Raw genomic sequence first — 19,348 nt, forward strand, 5'->3', positions numbered from 1 at the left:
TTCAGTCAACAGGACATGCTGACCGCTGCTGTCATTGTGTAAAGACTGTGGATGTCACACTGCATTTGCGCTTCCACCTCGTCAGTCTCATGTTCTGTGTGGGTGCTGGTGAGACGGTGTCTGTGACAGTCGTTTGGAGCGTCAAGACGTGTTGTTTTGTTTCAGTTTCTCTCCACCTTTTGCATCTCTGCTTGTAGGTGTGTGTCTCTTTACCTGTTAGCCACTGTGTTGTTTACCACGTCACATTGAAACACAAAAGAAACCTTTGGTCAGTGGTGCTATTTGTGTTATTGTCTTTATCAGATTCATTGGAATTTCTTGTGAAGATAACTTTTCTTTTTCTGTAGTTCATATAGGGTGTCGCAGTTTATAACCTGTCAGTCTTCTCTCAGCCAGTCTTTAGTGCAGCCTTTACATGTCTAACGTAATTGCCTCAGGCTAACATGACCCAGCCTGCTTCTTACTTAACCTTGAGTAACCTGTTATATACAAGTATACATGCAGAAAAGATAAGCAACTATAATAATCCAAGACAAGCCTCCATTCCTTGTTCATGTCAGGATGTAAGGAATTACTGTACCCAAAGGCCTTTTCAAGAGCAACATCAACACTCAAGTCTATAAATTAATGTTTTCAGACAATACTCAGTTTGATTTAAAGCTTGTTATGCTCTAGGTATGGATTGGAATTTGGAAGTTGGCGTGTGTGGTTATGATTTGGAAAAGTTTCTTTAACATTGGGTTAAAACTTTCATCGTAATTAATAATAGATCCAGCTGTTAGGTAATGCATTGCGGTAGTTGAGGATGTCACAGCAGTGAAAGGAGACACAGATATGATTTCATGTTTAAGGAAATGGATAATTCATGAAGAATTGAAAATGCACAAAGAATGAAAAGATGCAGACAGCTCATCACCTCATCCTTAAATTCCCCCAAAATCTTTCAGCAGAGGGAATAAAAGTGACAATCAATCAAGCTTTGCTGTGGCAGAGCAGAGATAAGAAATGATTCAATTTGAGTACAAGTACCTCAGCTTGTCTTCTGTCACTATCCTCACCAGGGCTTAGATTACTCAGCAAATTGGTGGAAGGGATTATGGGTAACATGGTCTGTGTCTTCTCCTCGCCCTTGCTGCCCTCTGTTTCGTCCATGGCTCATTCCTCATTCAAATCAGTTTGATGGTTTTTATGACTCCAAGTGTTTTACTGAAGGCACAGATTACTTCAGATTCAGAGCCAGCATACTAAGCAGGGAAGGTACGTGAGAACTGCTGTCTGAGCGCCATTCAGACTGCTCTAATGTGATCATCTGCCTCTGGCTGAGAATGGCTACACTCATATTTATCTACAGGATCATAAGTAGCCCGCAGCATTGGGACACTTGGAATTCATCCTCTGTCTGTTTAACTCATCTGATAGTGTGTTTGGTTATCCCTGTCCCTGCTAGGTCTTGTATTAATACACGCTTCTTTCAAAATCCTTGACTCCTGTGACAGAATAGGTGTGCCTGAAGGGTTAATCACGTCTGTATCGAGTCACAGTGTGAGGATGTGCTGACATTGGCGATGAGTGAAGATTTCTGTATTCCACTCAGAGAACAAGTGCTGAAGGACAGTGAGGGCCCTCAGTGAGGCCTTGAGGAGTGACTGGGTCCCAAGGGGCAGCTCACTGCGTCAAAACATACTGAATTCTCATACTCCTGCATAAGTAGACAGACACACACACACACATGCACATAAGCACACACAAACACACACACACACACACACACACACCACCTTGTGTTTGGAAGCCTGTTCTGCAGTGACACTCTCAGTGGGAGGAAAGGAGTAGTCGAGTCAGAGATGAGCCTCCCACCCAAACACACAGCAGCAGCACAGTGTATATGTGTGAGAAAACAAGCAAGTATGTGAGATTACAAGGGCAATAAACTGTTTCGTGTAATGATTTTTTTTAATATTATTTTAAAGGTCTGCAGTCCTTTGATAGAGGAACTTTGTTGTTGTATATGAATTGAATACAACAACACCCCAGTGAGAGACAGAGAGAAAGATAGGAGAGTTAAAAGAAAGAGAACAATGCTAATAATTGAAGTGTGCGTGCACGTGTGTGTGTGTGTGTGAGAGAGAGAGAGAGAGAGTGTATGACAAAGCTCATGATCAGCTGCTTAAGAGCCACATGATCCTGAGGGTAGATCTAGCTGGCACTGGCATGAAATATGTGAAAGTTTGTTGGTCTGTGCTGTGAGCACCAGCGTGAGACTTTAGATGGAATCTCGGTCCCTTCTGGCCTTTGAGGCACTGAGCCAAAACTCTAAAATCAAAGGGAGGAAACAGAGAGCCACAACAGAAAATCCACCAGTAAGAGCTTTTAAGGCAGCAGCCTATGAATGAAACGAATATTGCAGAACCATGTCTCTGAGTAGGCTCAATGCGTCTGTCTTTGCAAGCGGACTGTGAAATGCACACGTTGGCATTGAAGGATTTACTTTTCACATTTGCTTATGTAACTACAGTGTTAGAATATGGAATTAAATCCATTTTTTTTAAATCATCATCAAAACAGTATGTGTTAAAGGTGAAGCCTCATTTTGAATAATGTAAATCATTGGTGAGATTAAGTTTGAGCATTTCAGACAGCATGGATAAATGTAAATTGCTGTCCTCTGTAAGCTATAATGTATCAAACATGTGTATCAAACATATGTATCATTCATAAATAATATAGACTAGAAAATACTTGAACAAACATGAAGAGACAGCCTTAATCTTGACATAGCTGTGATGCGCTGCAGCTGTGTCTGTAAGTTGGGGAGTATCTGTAATTTGCATAGTTCTCTCAAGGTTGAAGAGCAACAGGATGGACAGCCTCTGTTGTTTACCTTCAGAAGGAGTCATGCCAACAGTCCTATGAAGATATCCAGTCTCTGAGAGCAATTAGATCCTCTGTGCAACACTTTCTTTCTGACATTCATACCTCACATACTTCTCATGAATACTACCAGTGTGTGTCAGCTTTGTTGCAATAGGTCTATGATTACAGTGTGTCTTTGAATGTCATAAGAAGCTTGTATCTTAGCTTAATTCTTGACAGTGTAGACATAGCAAGTCCTTTATCCAACTTGTTAATGAACTGGGATATAGGTTTTTTTTGTCAGTTTGGACAGAAATGGCAAGTTCTGTAATGAGATATGTGTTGGATCTGTCTTGGCAACCTACTCTCGCAATGCCTCCACAGTTGCATATCATCACGGCCCAAGATGAAAAAAATGCCACTGTCAACTGTGACATACTGAATAGGGATCCAATGTATTAATGTATCAGGCTTAAATAACGGCAGTAAAAACAAACCACCAAGGAATGGCATGCAAAAAACAAATGTTGCCGAGTGGTATTCCTGGAATGTTTGTTTATAGCCTTCATGCTGAATAAACTCAGAAACGAATCCTATACTTCCATTCAGTGCTCTCTAAGGAAATAAAATATTTTTCTCGTGTGTATTTGTGTGTTCATCAGTCTGTCCTTGAAAACTGAGTATTGGAGCGTAAAGTGTGCGTTTCCTCTGATCTGTCATTGTGCTCTTGGACCTTTGGTTAAAACTGCTGGATTTCTCTAACACGTTATGGGGATTTGCCAAGTGTATAGTATTTAAAATGTTCCACTTGATAGAGAGTAAAAATGATGATGCAAGAGATAGAGATTAAAGATCGATGGTAGCTAAAGGCCTAATGTGACAGATATGTCCCAAAGATAAATATCTCCCTGTCATGTTCTCTACAACAACACCTGTATTTGTGTAGATATTTTTAAATCAATGATAACACAGATTCTGTTAGTGTAAATTCTTTGTCATAAAATTTGACTTTGTTGAAGCTGTATATTAAAACTGATACTAATCCAGTGTACTTTTGTCAGTCTGGATCCCTCTGTAACAGTGAAAAGAAGCATAGATCACCGATCTCCTTTATTTGTGTGAAAGACTGGATGGATTGATTTTGGTCTCTGTGTTGAGAGTTGCTGACACGGTTGGCTCTGTAATTAATCACTGGAGATAAACAGGCAGTTTTGCTCCTACAGTGCATGTTTGGGTGACATTTTTGGTTTCCTCCAGAGTCAAAATGCCAGCTATGATTTGTTGTTATTCAGTGGCTAGATGCTATGGCAATTACCATACAATGTCATCTCCAAAGGGACACAGTAATTATTTGTGTTGCCTTGCAGCTGCACAGATGAGTCTCCATTGATCTGGTGTCTGTAGCTGAGCCAAACAGAGATAGCCACTTATTACATGCTGCAACTGTCAAATGACCTTGACAAAGTCTGTTGTCAGTTAATGGCTAGGTAGGGCTTTAACGCCAAGCCCTCCTGAGCTGGAAATGTTCAGAGTGACAGTCACCCCTTGTGAGTTGTCACCCCTGTGACAGAGCATTCTCCTACTTTTTTAACTGTGCAGTGAACTCAGGTGATAACAGTCATGTCACTTCCTAATGTATCAGAAGGGTTTTTGGCTATATGGCGAGGCTTGCCTTTAGCTCACCTTGCAATGTGTAGTGTATGACGGCTCATATGTGACAAATTTAAGTCTGGTTCTTTGTTTAACACTATTTGAAATGTTCTGAGGTCTTTGTAATGATAATAAGGCTGAGTAGAAAGTGAGGAATACTATATAAGAAAATCTGAGATTTGTGTGTCAGATATTTCAGTGTCAGTTATTGCTTAATTTTCAGATCAGTGCACACCAGAGTAAAAGAATAATATGATTTTTGTTAAGCCAAGCAGGACCCAAGAGTCATTGAGACTGCCTAGTCAAAGCCTGTAGCGTACTTACACTCATTAACATAATATTCGAATGAGCAGATTGTCTGGGTACTATTCCTTAACCCTGAGGCCCTGAATGACCCTTCTAGCCTAGTATAATGCCACCAACACTCCAAACCCTCAGGCATATATTCTAAATGTTCCTGCATTAAGCAATAGACCGCAGAGACCACACACTGGTGACTCTGTTTCAATGTATGTGTGTATTAGCACTGTCACGATATCAGATTTTCACTACATGATTATCGTGGCCAAAAGAATTCACAGATTAAGTGGATTCAGTGGTCTTTTGCTCCATGACTACGCTTCAGCTGGAGACAGATTGAGTAATTCTACAGTTAAGATTCGATGATGCTGCAGCGCAATCACATTTGCATTTTCTCACGGAAGTGCATCTCTAGTTTACAATATTATCATGCGTGTATTATTAACACAATATCAATATTTCATCTTTTAAATATCACGGTTATCGTCAATACTAGTATGTCATGACACCCCTAGTATGTGTATATATATACATATATATAATTATAATCATCAATACCGGTGTATCGTGACACCCCTAGTATTTATCTTTGTATGTGTGTGTGTGTGTGTGTGTGTATATATGAATTATTATTATTTTATTATATACAGAATATAAATATATAGAGATATATTTATAATTATTATAATTATTATAATTCTTATTTTATTTTATTATTTATTTTATTATTTATTTATTTACATTTTTATATTCTTTTGGGTACTCTTTTTCTCATCTCAACCTTTTTTCCTGCTCATCCTCAGTGTGCTGATAATAGGGTTTGATACTTTCTCTCTCAGGTCTTTGCAGTATTTTACATGCAGGCAGAAGTGACAAGAGGTGCTGGAAATGTCAGGAGCTCTGCCAAAACAATTTTGGGTGGGCTGCCATGCCTACATGTGGAGGTGTCTGACCTGTGGGATTTAGAGAGAGAGAGAGAGAGAGAGAGAGAGAATACAGCATGAAGCATACAGACCCACCACTCTCTGTCCACTGCTGTCTCAGTACACCTCAGGGTCTGTATTTAGCTGCTTTTGACATGTTCTTTTTTCCAGCTAAAGGCATTTTTTGGACCGTGGTTGTTTGAAAACTGCTCTTAATCATTAGAGGAGCAGAGGCTTTGGTTTCGCCTCTGAGTTTACTGCAGCTCTTGCTGTTCTGGCACAGGCACTGAGCCATAGGGCGGCAGCAGCAGGGTGCCAGCCAGTTTATTCTTGAGCTGCTCTCCTCCATCAGGCCTCCCCAATGACCGTCTGCCTACTTCATGAAATGATCTGAAATACTGAAAAATTGTCTGTGATCAGACAGTTATGCAAATCTTACCCATCCTCAGCTTTGTATGAAATTACCAGATTGTAGTGGCTAAATGGTGCACACTCTGCATGTTTAGAAATTAATCGAATATTTGAATCCATTGAGGTCAAGATCAATGAATACATCTTCAGTGTTTATTGGCTCTGAGTTACTTGAAAGACGTTCTTTGAAACTGAATTAGGAGTGAGAGAGAGAGAGAGAGAGAGAGAGAGGTGAACAGAGAGTGTGAGTGTTGGTAGGTGTCTGTTTGGGAGGGTGAGAGAGTGTGCATTTTTCATGTTTAAAATCATTTCTCAATGAATTTAATACAAAAAATCCATCATGGAACACTGTTGAAGTGTACTACCTTTCAAGAAATTTAGTTCTCCACCACTCTGCTGGATCTATGGTAATGCCACTGACAAGTCGGAGCCACAACCCAAGGAGTGAAGCCTTCCTCATACAACGGTGGTAAAAGAAAAAGGATGGTGTGAAAAAACTCAACCTAAGTTCATCACCTAAGCTTGGCACTGATGGCTCTAGTAAGTGGACTGAATGCCTTGAGCACACAAGTTGGGTCTCCAGTGTGTTTTATCTGGAATCCTCTCAGGCGCAGATGGAATTCTGTTATAACTCTTAGGTGTTTGTACAGCCTGAACATCTTCATTTCATGACATGAGCAGAGTGAAAGCGTGTCACCATAAGTCCAATCCGTCACCCCAGCATTTTCATTAGATTTCGTGACTTGAGAATGGTTTCAGTCTTGTTGGGGATGAAAAGAAATTTGAAGAGGTGTTTTAGTGTTGACCATGTTTGATAAGTGATGCCCTTAGTGTTTATCCTGAAGATGTCCAAAGCTATCTGAAATATGAAAGACACAGCCTCACACTTTCTCTTTATGCCTGTGAGCAGGCTTGTGTGTTGAACACCTAAATCCGTTCTTTAAAATGTGTATGATTCCTGTGTCATTTATTCTTCTTGAATCAGGACAGTGCTGTCTGTGCCACATACCACAATGACACGAGTCTCATGAATCATTTTAACAGTTTTGCCCTGTTGCAAACTTGCATGGAAAGGGATGTAACAGATGGAAAGTCCATCGAACGTCTTAGTAGGTCTCTGTTTTGTATAGACAGACGATTGTTGGTTTTGTCCATCCTCTGTAGACTCATGTACTTAGCTCTTAGCTCTTTCATTTCTTCTGCTCTAAGATGTTCAAGTAGAGGATGTTAGTCAAGGTGCTGCTTGGTGATGATGTTGAAAACAAGCAGGGAATATATATATATATATATATATATATATATATATATATATATGTATGTATATATGTATGTATGTATGTATAAGATCACCACTACCAATGGAAAGGAGCAGGTGGAGTGTTGTCCTGTAATTACGTATCTGAAGAGGATTAGAGTAGTAGAAGGACTCAGCTGCCTTATAGGCACATGCCTTTCTCTACTCACTTGCAGCAGTTCACTTCTTACATAGTTTACCACAAAAACAACAACTTGTTTTGGTGTGTTGGCAGAGTTCATCGTTCTGCTGACACAGTGGCAAACACTGCCTGAGGAGAGTTTCCTTTCTTCTCTCCTCTGAGACTTTCTGTTCCATGGTCTTTGGTACTCATATGAAGAACAGTTTGTTTGGCCAGATAAGCAGTTTTGCAACTATTCAAGATAACGCACAGGTTAAAATTCATTTCAGCAGTGTGCTCAACTACTCATGTTGTTTTGTCATACTGTATTCTGTTTATTTTAAAGGAGTAGTTTTTTTTTTTCAAGGACAAACTTTTCCCCTGAAGAAACAAATAATCTCAGTTCTTAATTACAAAGTCTGTGTTGGAAACAAAGACTGCATTGTTTCAGTGCGCGCAGCCGGGTCATGTGTGTAGATTTACAAGCTTATATTGACATCTGATCTTAAATGTCCTGTCCTCAGATATGGAGACCATATCAGTGGTATGTAAATACAAATGAAACTGTTTTATTTTTATGTATGTTATGATAGAAAAAGAAACGAGATATTTATTGCTACATTTTGTTAAATGCCTTAAAGGACCACGTTGAAGAAGTCTGTAAGTGATTTGCCAAATGTCAAATCCAGCAGCATATTGTGTGATTTTGTGTGGTTTTTGAATGTATGCAAGTTAGTTACATTACAGTGAAATTACTAAAGTGTCTGCTCTTGTCTGTGACAAGAACTACCCAAAATGTTTCTTGATTAGCTCTCTGCTTTTAATGCCTTTATTTAGCTAACCCTCATTTTCAGAGGTTTTTAATGAACACGGTGTTTCCCGAGGCACTGAAGGGCTGAACACCCACACTTATACTGTGAATTATTCCAAAACTCTTTAGTTAGCGCTGTGAAATTCTCTATGCCAGATTGTACTTCCCTCAGTTTTAATGAGTGAATGTAGTACTCTTATCTAAGTTTGTCTAGTGGCTTGACAATGATGGTAATGACCTGGTGCAACTGTAGATTTGAAAACTTAAAAGTAATAGGAAAGAATCCTGTTTCACAGACTACTCATGCTAAGGTTCTATTGCAGTTTTTTTTTTATCAGGAAATGCTTCATTAATAGAATCTAATCTCATTGTTTTTTACATTATGAAAGCTCCAGGTCACGCAATTTACAAACAAGCTTCTCGGAACAATCTAACAGTAATTTCATACAGTACAGAAATGCACGAGATTGAATAAATATACTTCTAAATACAAAGTTTTATCATCCATTTCTTTCCAGAAAAGTATTAAAAAGACTAGGGAGTACAAATACTAGCAATGATAGGCTTGTCCTTGTACCTCACATAGTTTGTCTTTTGCAGTATAATTTCCAGCATACCCAAAAGAGCTAATATTTAGGGACCATTATGCTGAGCCTTAATGTAATGGCATGGCTCTGCTACCAATTGGACCTTATGACAAGTCCTCTCATGTCATCATGCAATTGCTGTGTACCTAGTTCACCCCAGGGTTCAGTTTATACACAAGTCCCTATCTGCCCTTTCAAGGGAAAAGAAGGCATTTTACACCACACTTTGAAAAGGTCTGTGAAAATAAGAAAGAGCAAGTGGCTGGATTAAATCTGTCAGGTTGTCATGGACTTTCTGACACTGCAAAACACACAGAGAATATAGTTGACCTGATGTTAAATGTTAGGTAGCTGCTGGAGACGACAGATCAACTGTGGGATGCCTCTTGTGCTCTACGGTTTCCTCAACTTACTCATTATTGGAAAGGTCAGATGTTTTGAGAGGTGAAACACACAGCGAAGGAATCTCTCCAGAATTCCACTGCAAAAATTTGAAAACATCTCACATCTACCAATGGATAATAATAATTAAAAAATTCATTCTTTTATTGTATTCTCAAATGGAGTGAAGCTATATGTTTGATTCAAACCTGGTGTATGAAAGGAGCAAGTATATGCTAGAAGAGTTGTGTATAAGACTCAAGGATAATCTTCACCTCCTCAGTGTCTTCAGGTATACATGTAAGGAATATAGACTGAAAACACAATGGTAGGTATGTCGTAATTCTCTACACTGTTTAGACCTGAGGGGATATGGATTACAGTCTTCTTCTGTCAGCACCAATCAAGAGAACATCCTCTTGCAAGGATGTGTAGTGCAAACAATGATACCTGTTGAAGTATAGTGGAGGAATGCACGGGGTGGAGGGCCAAAATCACTCAGCAAACATGTTGTTTATATGGACTGGACAGTATTGTTCACCTGACTTGTCTATGGAATGCTGTTAATATTGTTTGAATGGTGTCTATGACTGTGAGCTTGTGGATTGCAGTGAAGTATAATCAGTTTATCTTTAGCTTTATGTAGTCTGACTTCCTGCCTTTAATGAGCACAGTTAATGAGGAGCCCTAAATGTGTCTCTTTGGGTCATACGCTATCACAGACAAGATACCATAAGAGAGGCTGGGAGACAGGTGACTTCAGAGGAGCTGTGGTTGTCCCCCAGAGACAGTTAGCTGCCTCCGGGAAGTGTCCCACTGCTTTTATGCCCCTGAATAATGCCATAATATATGGTGGAAGAGAGCTTCGCTAAAGTAACTTGATAGTCTGTCAGGATCCACCTTGGTCATGCTGTGCTAGAATGCACTGACTCTTATTGGAACTGACATTTGGAGGCCTCTCTTGCTCTTGACTTGTCTCTCTCTCTCTCTTTCCAGCTTTTTCTTTCTCTGTCATATCTGGATGCTGAAGCCAGTTAAATGACACTGCCTACCTCAACATCTGCTACCCCATAAAAGACCCCTTAAGGCGATGCATGGCATAGTTATTTCATTGCTCCTGCATTGTTGTAACAAATAAATGGACAAATTGGATTATATGGTAATAAAGTACTGCCCAGAACTGAGTTGCAGTGGAATGTGAATAGGGCATTGGACAGGCTCTAGAGTGGTAAGTGTCCTCCCACGGCAGATGGCTGTGTCTTGGCATGACGATCCCTGGTGAGGACAGAGTAAAAGGAGGAGCAGGTGAAAAGAGATGGTTGATGACTCGTGCTGGTCTCAAAGCGAATGAGTCTGGTAATGTCGTAGCAGTGCCCAGGTTCTGATCCTGGCTGTCCAGATAAAACAGTATGACACTGGCCTGGTCTGGTAAAACCATGAAATCCTTGCATTATAACCGATATCTTTAATAAGCTCCGGCTTTCTGATGGTACCTTTGTTTTGCTCCTCCCTTTAGCCTGCCCTCTTCTTTTGATAGTTCCCTCTCTCTCTCTCTCTCTCTCTCTCTCTTGCTCTCTTTCTCTCTCTCTCTCTGTCTCTCTCTCCTCTCTCTTTTTCCATGGATAGCTTTGTCACACAGGCTTTGGGGGGGGGGAAAAGTTCATATCTGTTTCCATGGCAACAGAGTCTCTGTACTGAGGCATTCTCCCTCCCTCTTCCTGTTTCTCCAGCATTAAAAAGCTACATGGTGGGAGGCACAATTAAGAAGGAAACTTGCCAGATTTCACATATACAAAAAAGGAGAAATGCACACAAAAGCAAAAATACCCAAATGTTAGAAATGCTATAAAGAGCAATACCCCTATGGTGCCATGAATTGTGCTAAAATGCTTCTTCTTGTCTCACTGACATCAGTGCTTGTTATGCCTCTTAGTTTGTTAATTAAATGAAACCATTAAAGATACCCAGGCAAGAGAGCTAGTTGAGATCTAGGGACAGGAGGGTAGAAAGTGTTTCTGTTGCTGTTGTTGTTATTATTATTGTTGTTGTTATTGTACACCTATGTGTCTGATATCTGCAACAGGGATTTCACAACTGATGAAAAATGATATTTTATGAGAAAACAGAGAAAGAAAATATGACTCCTGACTGACACTATGCATTTATGTTATTACATACAGATTGATCATGTGTGCTACTGTATAAGTCTGAGTCTAAGGTCAGTAAGGGAAAATTGAAACTGTCATCTTTTTGATACAACTGGGAGAAAACTCCCAAGACTTCAACTCACCATGTACCAGGCTCTGACTGAGAATATGGTTAGTAACCAAGTGCGTGTGCTCACGTGAAATTGCAGGCTCTGAAGTGCAGTGTAGTAATGAAATGCCCATAAACACGCACATGTGGAGTGATGATAGCAATCTACATGATTTGATTTTAGAGGTCACTGTAACCAAGTGGTGCATATTGAAATAGCATGTATGTTCATTTAGTGTTTCGTTGTGCTACAGAAAAGAAGAGACCACACTGTAGTGAGTTTACCATAGTCATTGTCTTGTTTGCAGTCCCTTACAGCAAACTGATTTAACCTCAGCTGGATTAGAAGTAGAAGTGCTTTATTAAATGGTTTGTGGAAAATAGGCCCCATTACAGTTGAACATTTCACACTGCTCCTTGTCCTTATGGTAAGGAAACAGTTGTTGACAACGGAGAGCAGTTTTTGAGACAACAAAGCGGGGGTTTTCCAGGACAAATGGCAACCTTGCTGTACACTGCTTTACGAAGGCATCGTAAGTCATAATCTTAAGTGTGTGGGGAATTCACGTTCACTGTGGTCCAGGGTCATATGTCTTCTGTTGTCCCCTGTGGTGTCCGTCCCGATGCTGTGGGGCATTATTTTGATGTGATTTGTGTTAGGAGGGCAAAACTAAAGCCCAGAGGTCAAATGGAAATTGGAATAGACTTGTTTTGGTCTCTGAAGGTCTGGAACATTTAATGAAAGTGGTTGACATCCCTCCACGGACCAGCTGAATGTCATTGGAAGATCTTGCCATTACTCTTTTTTATATCTAATGAGATGGGAACATTTTTTCCATTGGTAGATTTCTGCTGTGAAGACTAAAGATAGTTAAAGAAGCAAAAGCCTTAGTTACATATAGACTGATATACTAACTGAATGATAAGCAAGATTTTCTCTCTGTACTGAATTCTCAAAATAAGAGTGTAGAAACCATGACAGCTTATCATAATCATAAGATAAGGAGACCAATCTTTATTTTTATCTTTATCATTTTATCTACTTTATTCTGTCATTGTTTGTGTGTGTGTGTGTGTGTGTGTGTATGTGTGTGTGTGTGTGTGTGTGCGTGAAGGGAACAGTAACACATGAGAAAGACGTGTAGAAATAGGATCCACACTTTTTGCTCAAATCATGAATGGTTTCTGGATTTACTTATGTTTTCACTGAACTGTTGACCCCTAGTTGTCTGTAACTGTCTAAATCATGTTTAGATTTCGCAATGGTGTTGTGCACTGTCTAATGACAACTTTTCCCAGTAATATCTAAATTTGAACGAGACTCCTTGTGAAATTCGGCTTTTCATATTGCGCTCTTTGCCACTAAAATGTGCTCTCTGTTTTCTCAGTGACTGACTTCCAAACAGGAGATTGTATTACTTAACCAGATGAACTTGCACAAGCCACTATGCAAGGGTGGCTATGCAGTTCTAAAAGCTGAGTCATTGTTACCAGAGCGCACATTTTACTACTGAAAAAAAAACTGCACTGTACACACTCTTATTATCTTTTGTAGGATAAAGAGTTACCATGACAACAGAGACAAGCCCTGATTCGGAAGTGAAGAACACAGCAGAGGAGCCCCCCCAGCACAAAGGAGCTGCAATTGGGATGCAAGGCTCAGCTTCAGATGGCAAGATTGCCAAACAGGTGGGAGATGAATACTGTGATTTTATGTATAAAAAATATTTTTGAAAGTGCAACACAGCAGGCTTTCAAATGTTACTGCACGGCACTGACGCAATCGAATGGTTTGACACCAATGTTGTGTCAATTTTTTTCTTGTCGACAGGAAACAAACAGCAAACTTCCTGATGATCACAGAGAGACAGATGATATGTCAGAGAAGACAACACCTGGCAAGAACCTCAAATCTCCCCAGAAGACTTCCAAGCGATCCAAGATGGCTTCATTCAAAGTGACCCTTCTGGACAGCTCAGAGTATGAGGCTGCCATTGAGGTAAAAATCTCAGCACACTAAGCCTTTGCCAGTTGCAGCAATTTCACTTTTTTTTACTTTGCATTTAGATTGATCAAGTTTAGATTTGTCCATTTAAAATACATTCAAGTTGCAGCTTCTAAAATCAGTTCAGCTTTTCTGTATTCTGTTGCCCATAGAAACCAGTTTCCCTCTGAGCTACTGGTGTATGCGTTGGTCTGAAGTGTAGGGGTGGCTGAATGTAGACAACTCTGATATAACTAAAAAAGGGTGGGTGGCATGCTGGAGAGCTTAAGGGAGGCATGGCTAAGACCAGGCTTTAAGTCTCTGTTGTTCCAACAGTACTGCCAACCATAGTCAACACTTCGTTTCTCATTTATGACTTTCCTGGAAAGCGTTGTAATACCCACCTATGACTCAGAGCCCATTTACCAAGAGACATTGTGGACAGCTAGTTAAAGTGTCTTCATAATAGGACAGACCGGTGACAGGCAAATATGGTAATTTTCTCTCTTTTTAGCTCTTATGGGTGTGCAAACAAGGCTTGTTTCAACCCCAGTAGCCACAGGCAGCTATTAGATTGCAATTTTTGTTGCTCTAATCCTGCTCTGCTATCACATGTTGCAATAGAGGAATGAAAGCCTTGTCTAGCTGTCAGATTGCAGATATCAGAGCGCCTCTCCCGGCACAGATTGCCCACTCTATGCGCCTGTCATCTATGAGAATCTTGTGACTGTTGCTAGTATTTGTTCTTTCCCCAGCTGAAGGAAAAGCTGATGTAATCATTAAACTAAAAAGAGCCTGGTTCAATAGAAGCCGAGTCTCTTCCAATGGGAGTGCAGAAAACTGCATGTTGAAACAACTCTATGCCCTCAAAGCTTCCCGAAGAGATAAGCTGTTAGAAAAATACAGAGCACTGTGAGAGGTCAATGCATATTGCTCTCACCCGGAGAAATATTCTTCAGCAAAAGCCATGACCAGGAGATGGGAAATCTATGTTTGTTACATACCACAAGTCAGGCTCAGTCAGGAAGAAAATGGAATAGCAGGGAACATTATTTTGAGCTGTATTTTGAATGTGTGTGTACGGAAGTGTGTGAGTGTGTGTCTGAACTAGTTAATAACTAAATTACCCTTAGAGCTGAGACTTGACGATATTTCTTTTTCTCTTTTTCCAAGTCTTTATAATTGCTCCACACTGATATTTCTTTTCTTTTTCGGTTCAGGTAATTCAACATTCTACTAGCACTCTTAAGCTGAAATTGAATCCTATAAGCCCTGTGGTTTACCAAGATTTTGCATGCTAATCACAAAAACCCCCCCAAAGAAACCTTATTTCTGAGACTTCACACTCTCCTCCTGTTGTACTTATGTCAGATGTGCTTTAACTTCATGGGGCCTTTTGGACCTTTCTGTGCATAATTATAGCGTTAGTTGTAAGCCTTGCCCCCTCTAACCTTCCCACATACTCTCGTAGATAATAGCAGTTCAGGATTGAAAAGGCGGGTGTAGTATGTGTCAACTTTTCCTGAAGGAAGTACCACATTCGAGGGTTAATTAGATCTCTCTCTTGCTGTAGTGGAGTGCACTTGCCTGGCTGGGAGTGAAGGGGTGGAGAGGGTAGGAGGCGTTCTCTGTCAGTGTTTCTTTCACCTACATCATAGCGGTGCACATCTCACCAATTTATAGAGCCATGACGCATAATTCTTTATAAAAACCAATTCACCATGTATTTCTGACAAATGCTGATTTACAATAGTTAGCAGCAGTCCTGTTTAATCATTTGTGAGTTCTTTTCTGTCTTAAGGCAGATTCTATTCACTGCAAGTAGAATTTAAACACAACCCCTGCTGACTTACAAGGACCCCAGGAGGAATCTTGCCACTGACAGAATCTAAACCTCTGCATAGAGTTATATTACCGCTCATAGTGTCTGAAGAGGAAACTACTCCTCATATTATGTGGAGTTATAAAAGACCCAGATTCGCTGTGTCCATGCTGAGAGATACAATGAGTTAGCTTTTCTTTCTGTAAAACTCATTGCCCTCCCTTAACTCATAATGAGGCAGTAGAGGAAACTTCTTGATGCTGAAGGTTTAAGATTATGAGCAACAGTGATAGACCCCCCCCCCTCTCCCCCCAAACTGTTTCCATGGCAACAGCTATCTCATTGTCACCACGGAAACAAGATGCCTGGAGAGCAGCAGTTGAATCACACAGATGCCACGTGCCCAAAGAGCAGCTCTCTGTGCAGAGTGACTTCACTGCCTCAGGGGGAGCATTAGGAGAAACAGTGTTCAAAAACAGTCATGATTAGAGCCTGAGCCTCTGTGAGGAGGTCCTTCTCACTCTTATTTTCAGGCATTATATAAGGAAATCTTCTCTTTTTCTCCAGGCTGGAGATACAAGTGGCCTCTTTTGGCTTTACTCTCAATAATGTAGTGCACTGATATAAAAACTGTTGCTTACATGGTGTCAAGTCTTGTTGAATTGTTTAGCTATCATAGTGTCAGGGGTCTTATACCCTTGAAATTCCTTGAAAAGGATGTGTTATCCAGGCCTGGTAATATTTGAAAAATAACAAATATCTGAAAGTGGCTAGGAAGGTCACAGAAATTCATCTTTATCTCTGTCATGTTTTTGTTTGAACTTGTTACTTATGTGTGAAATCAATGCTAATATTTCACCATCTAAGATATAGCTGTATTAGCTACTTTGCAAACACCCTTAAGAAATTGTCTGAATCAATTCAGCTGAAATGTTTGATTGAGTTGGAATACGACTAGATGCTCTCTTGTGTTCTATTTCCTTGCTCTTTTTTCTTGCCATTATAAATTTCTAATAGAAATTATTGTGAAAATGTCTTGCTTTGGAAAGTCATGGAAATCTTTGCAGCATCTCCTTTCCGAGTGAAAGGAACCCTGCTGCTTGCTTTTCGTACGTCTCACATCTTCACATCAGAGTTCTCACATTTTAACAATTGAATGTGTTCATGAATATTCTGTGGGAATTTTTTGTGTTCCATAGCCTCCTCTGTAGATTCTGAAACAGTTTTATGGCTTTCAGAGCCCCAGTATGTGTTAAATTATTAATTTCTAACAACCATACACTGTTCATATTAAAGTAGCTATTACATAATCTGTTTTTGGCTGAGATATTCTCTCTGCAGTGCCATTGCATTGATCCTTTTCCTCTGTTTGTGTGTTTAACTTCACAGAAACACTGCAAAGGACAGGCTCTAATGGATATGGTGTGTGAACACCTCAACCTGCTGGAGAAGGACTACTTCGGGCTGACTTTCTGTGATGCTGACAGCCAAAAGGTGACATTTTTTATTAACCAGATCTGACTTATGTGTAGACATATTTATATTTTGGAATACACGGTTTTATTACGCATGGTGTTACACCTCATTGGGATGTCTTGCTTTCATGGATTACAACGGCATATAACTGACACATAAAATATGACCCAAAAAAAAGACTGTTATCGTTTTTACACATTAAGATATCCACATTTAGTTGAATTTTGTAATTTCGTTGAATTTTGTAAAGAATGACCTGCTGAAATTGAAACACAGTTGATTCATCATTTGAAGGTCAGTGCTTGAGCAGCGTTCCCTGATTTCGTTATGAAATTCAGTTTGCAGAAAATTTCATAAAAGAATTTTTTTTTTCATAAAAGAACACCTTTTTCTTTTTTTTTTTAAGACAACATCCAAAGAATCAAGAAAAACACCCCTGGAAAAAATACCCTCACAAAGCAGTCCAAACAATGGAGTAATGAATGGTTAAAAGACCCTTGTTTACAGTGAGACAGCACAATTGTTCCCTGTTTGGTTTAAGCTGTGTGGGACAGGCTAATTGAGGCTTACAGGCATTTTTACTTAGTTTGCCACAGGCAAAGATTTCCTTTAAGGTAATTTGAATGCAGCTGTCAGTGGTCTACTTCAGAGTTGAAACAATTTAGTCCAATTTAGGTTGATGTGTCCTTTGGTGAAACTTCACTCAGATGTCAGACTATGTATATAAACTGTCCCTCTAGGACTGTTTAACACTCATTTAGAAAGTTCTTTTTATTACTACATTATCCTCTGAACCTGGCGTAGTGTCAAAAGCACGTAGATAAATGTTGTGACATTTTTGATTGCAAACGCATATTGTGCTTGGCCTGATGTTTTGTAGTAGTTCTGTATGCTAAAACTGTAGAGGCTTGAAAAAGAATGAGACATTGTTCCAAACACCTGAGCAGCAAGTTGTCCCTTTTAAGCAGCAATCATTATAGTCCAGTGGTGGAATCTGCTGTGACCTTAAATTGAGCAGAAAAGATTGAAATACACTCAGAGCTCTATCTCTAAGGATACAAACTGACATACCAGGGAGGGGAAAAAAATCATTCTGTCTTCACTCTTTGTTATCTACTAAAGTTCTGGAGATAGAATAATGGTAGATACGCTCCAGTAATGTCCTGGAACATTGTGTCAGCCTTTCCCAAATATGAAATTGCTTTTGATTGTATTACTTTTACATTTATTTCTCAGTAGAAATTGTTGTGCTGCCATGTCTTTCAGCACATGAGCTCTTATTCTTCATCAGTTTGAACAAAGTCAAATTTTAAATTCCATTCAGGAAGCCACTTTCTCCTTTTCCTAATATCATATTATGACTTTGTCTTTGTGACTTCATGCTTGAAGGAGTTTTTCCCCTCAGCGTAGGTTTTTGTGGCGTACACCAGTCTTGACAACTCCTTCGATCTTAATAGCAGTACTCTCCTACCTGAAGATAAGTCCCTTATTAACCAGGTATTACATTTCTTTAGGATTTTATCAACGAATGGTAAGTCATTCAAATAAGTCCTCTACATTTGGTTTTTACATATTTTAACCCCCCAAAATGAAATTGGACTTTTAATTGGAATAACATATAGTGCTACCTGTTACACCAATTTCCAGCCCACCTTCAGTTCAACCCCTCCCAAACTGGTGATGTTTCACCTCTCCAGATTATTACAAACACCTGCCGTTTGTTATCTCATTCCCTCTGTTTGCTTCAAATAGGACTCTTTGTCAGTTGGCTCTTTGTGAGGTACTAAAGCCTCTCTGCACCTACCAAGCCTTATTATTCTGACATCCCTTGTATATGATTGTGTACAGCTCTCTCCTGTTTTTTTTTTTATTATTTCTGCCCTTTGTTTAACGCCTCTGGTTTTGATGATTGTCTTACCATTGATTCAGTGATGTTCTGAACACTTGTCTGATTAATGACATTGCCTTGTTGTGTAATTTTCTATTGGAATAAACCTCCCACTCTGCATGTCAGATCATTATGTGACAGACTCCAGAGGGCTATACTACGAAGCGAGGTAACTGGCTTATCCAGGTAACTTCTGGGCAAATTAACTCAGAGTAAGTAGTAAACCTCGTAATAGAAGAGCTTTATAGCATTATTCTTCTAGCAAAACAAAGCCATATGGCTCTTCTATTAGGAGGTTTACTACTTACTTTAAGTTAACTTAACCAGAAGTTACTTGGATAAGCCAGTTACCTTGCTTCGTAGTACGGCCCTCTGTTCTGCACTGTTAGCCATGGAGGGCATGATGTCATTTGAAACTTAGTTGACTGGCATGCTGCTCCACCAACCACTGCTTCCCACCTTCTTTAGTTACTGCTGTTATCTAACCTCCTGTTACCTTTTTGTCTATGTCACATACATGACGTATTAAGTTATTTAAAGTACACCACATTATCATCCTGACGGTTTCCTAAAACATATTTCATTCTACAT

This window comes from Chanos chanos, chromosome 6, assembly GCF_902362185.1.
Source record: "Chanos chanos chromosome 6, fChaCha1.1, whole genome shotgun sequence".
In the NCBI taxonomy this organism is placed as follows: domain Eukaryota; kingdom Metazoa; phylum Chordata; class Actinopteri; order Gonorynchiformes; family Chanidae; genus Chanos; species Chanos chanos.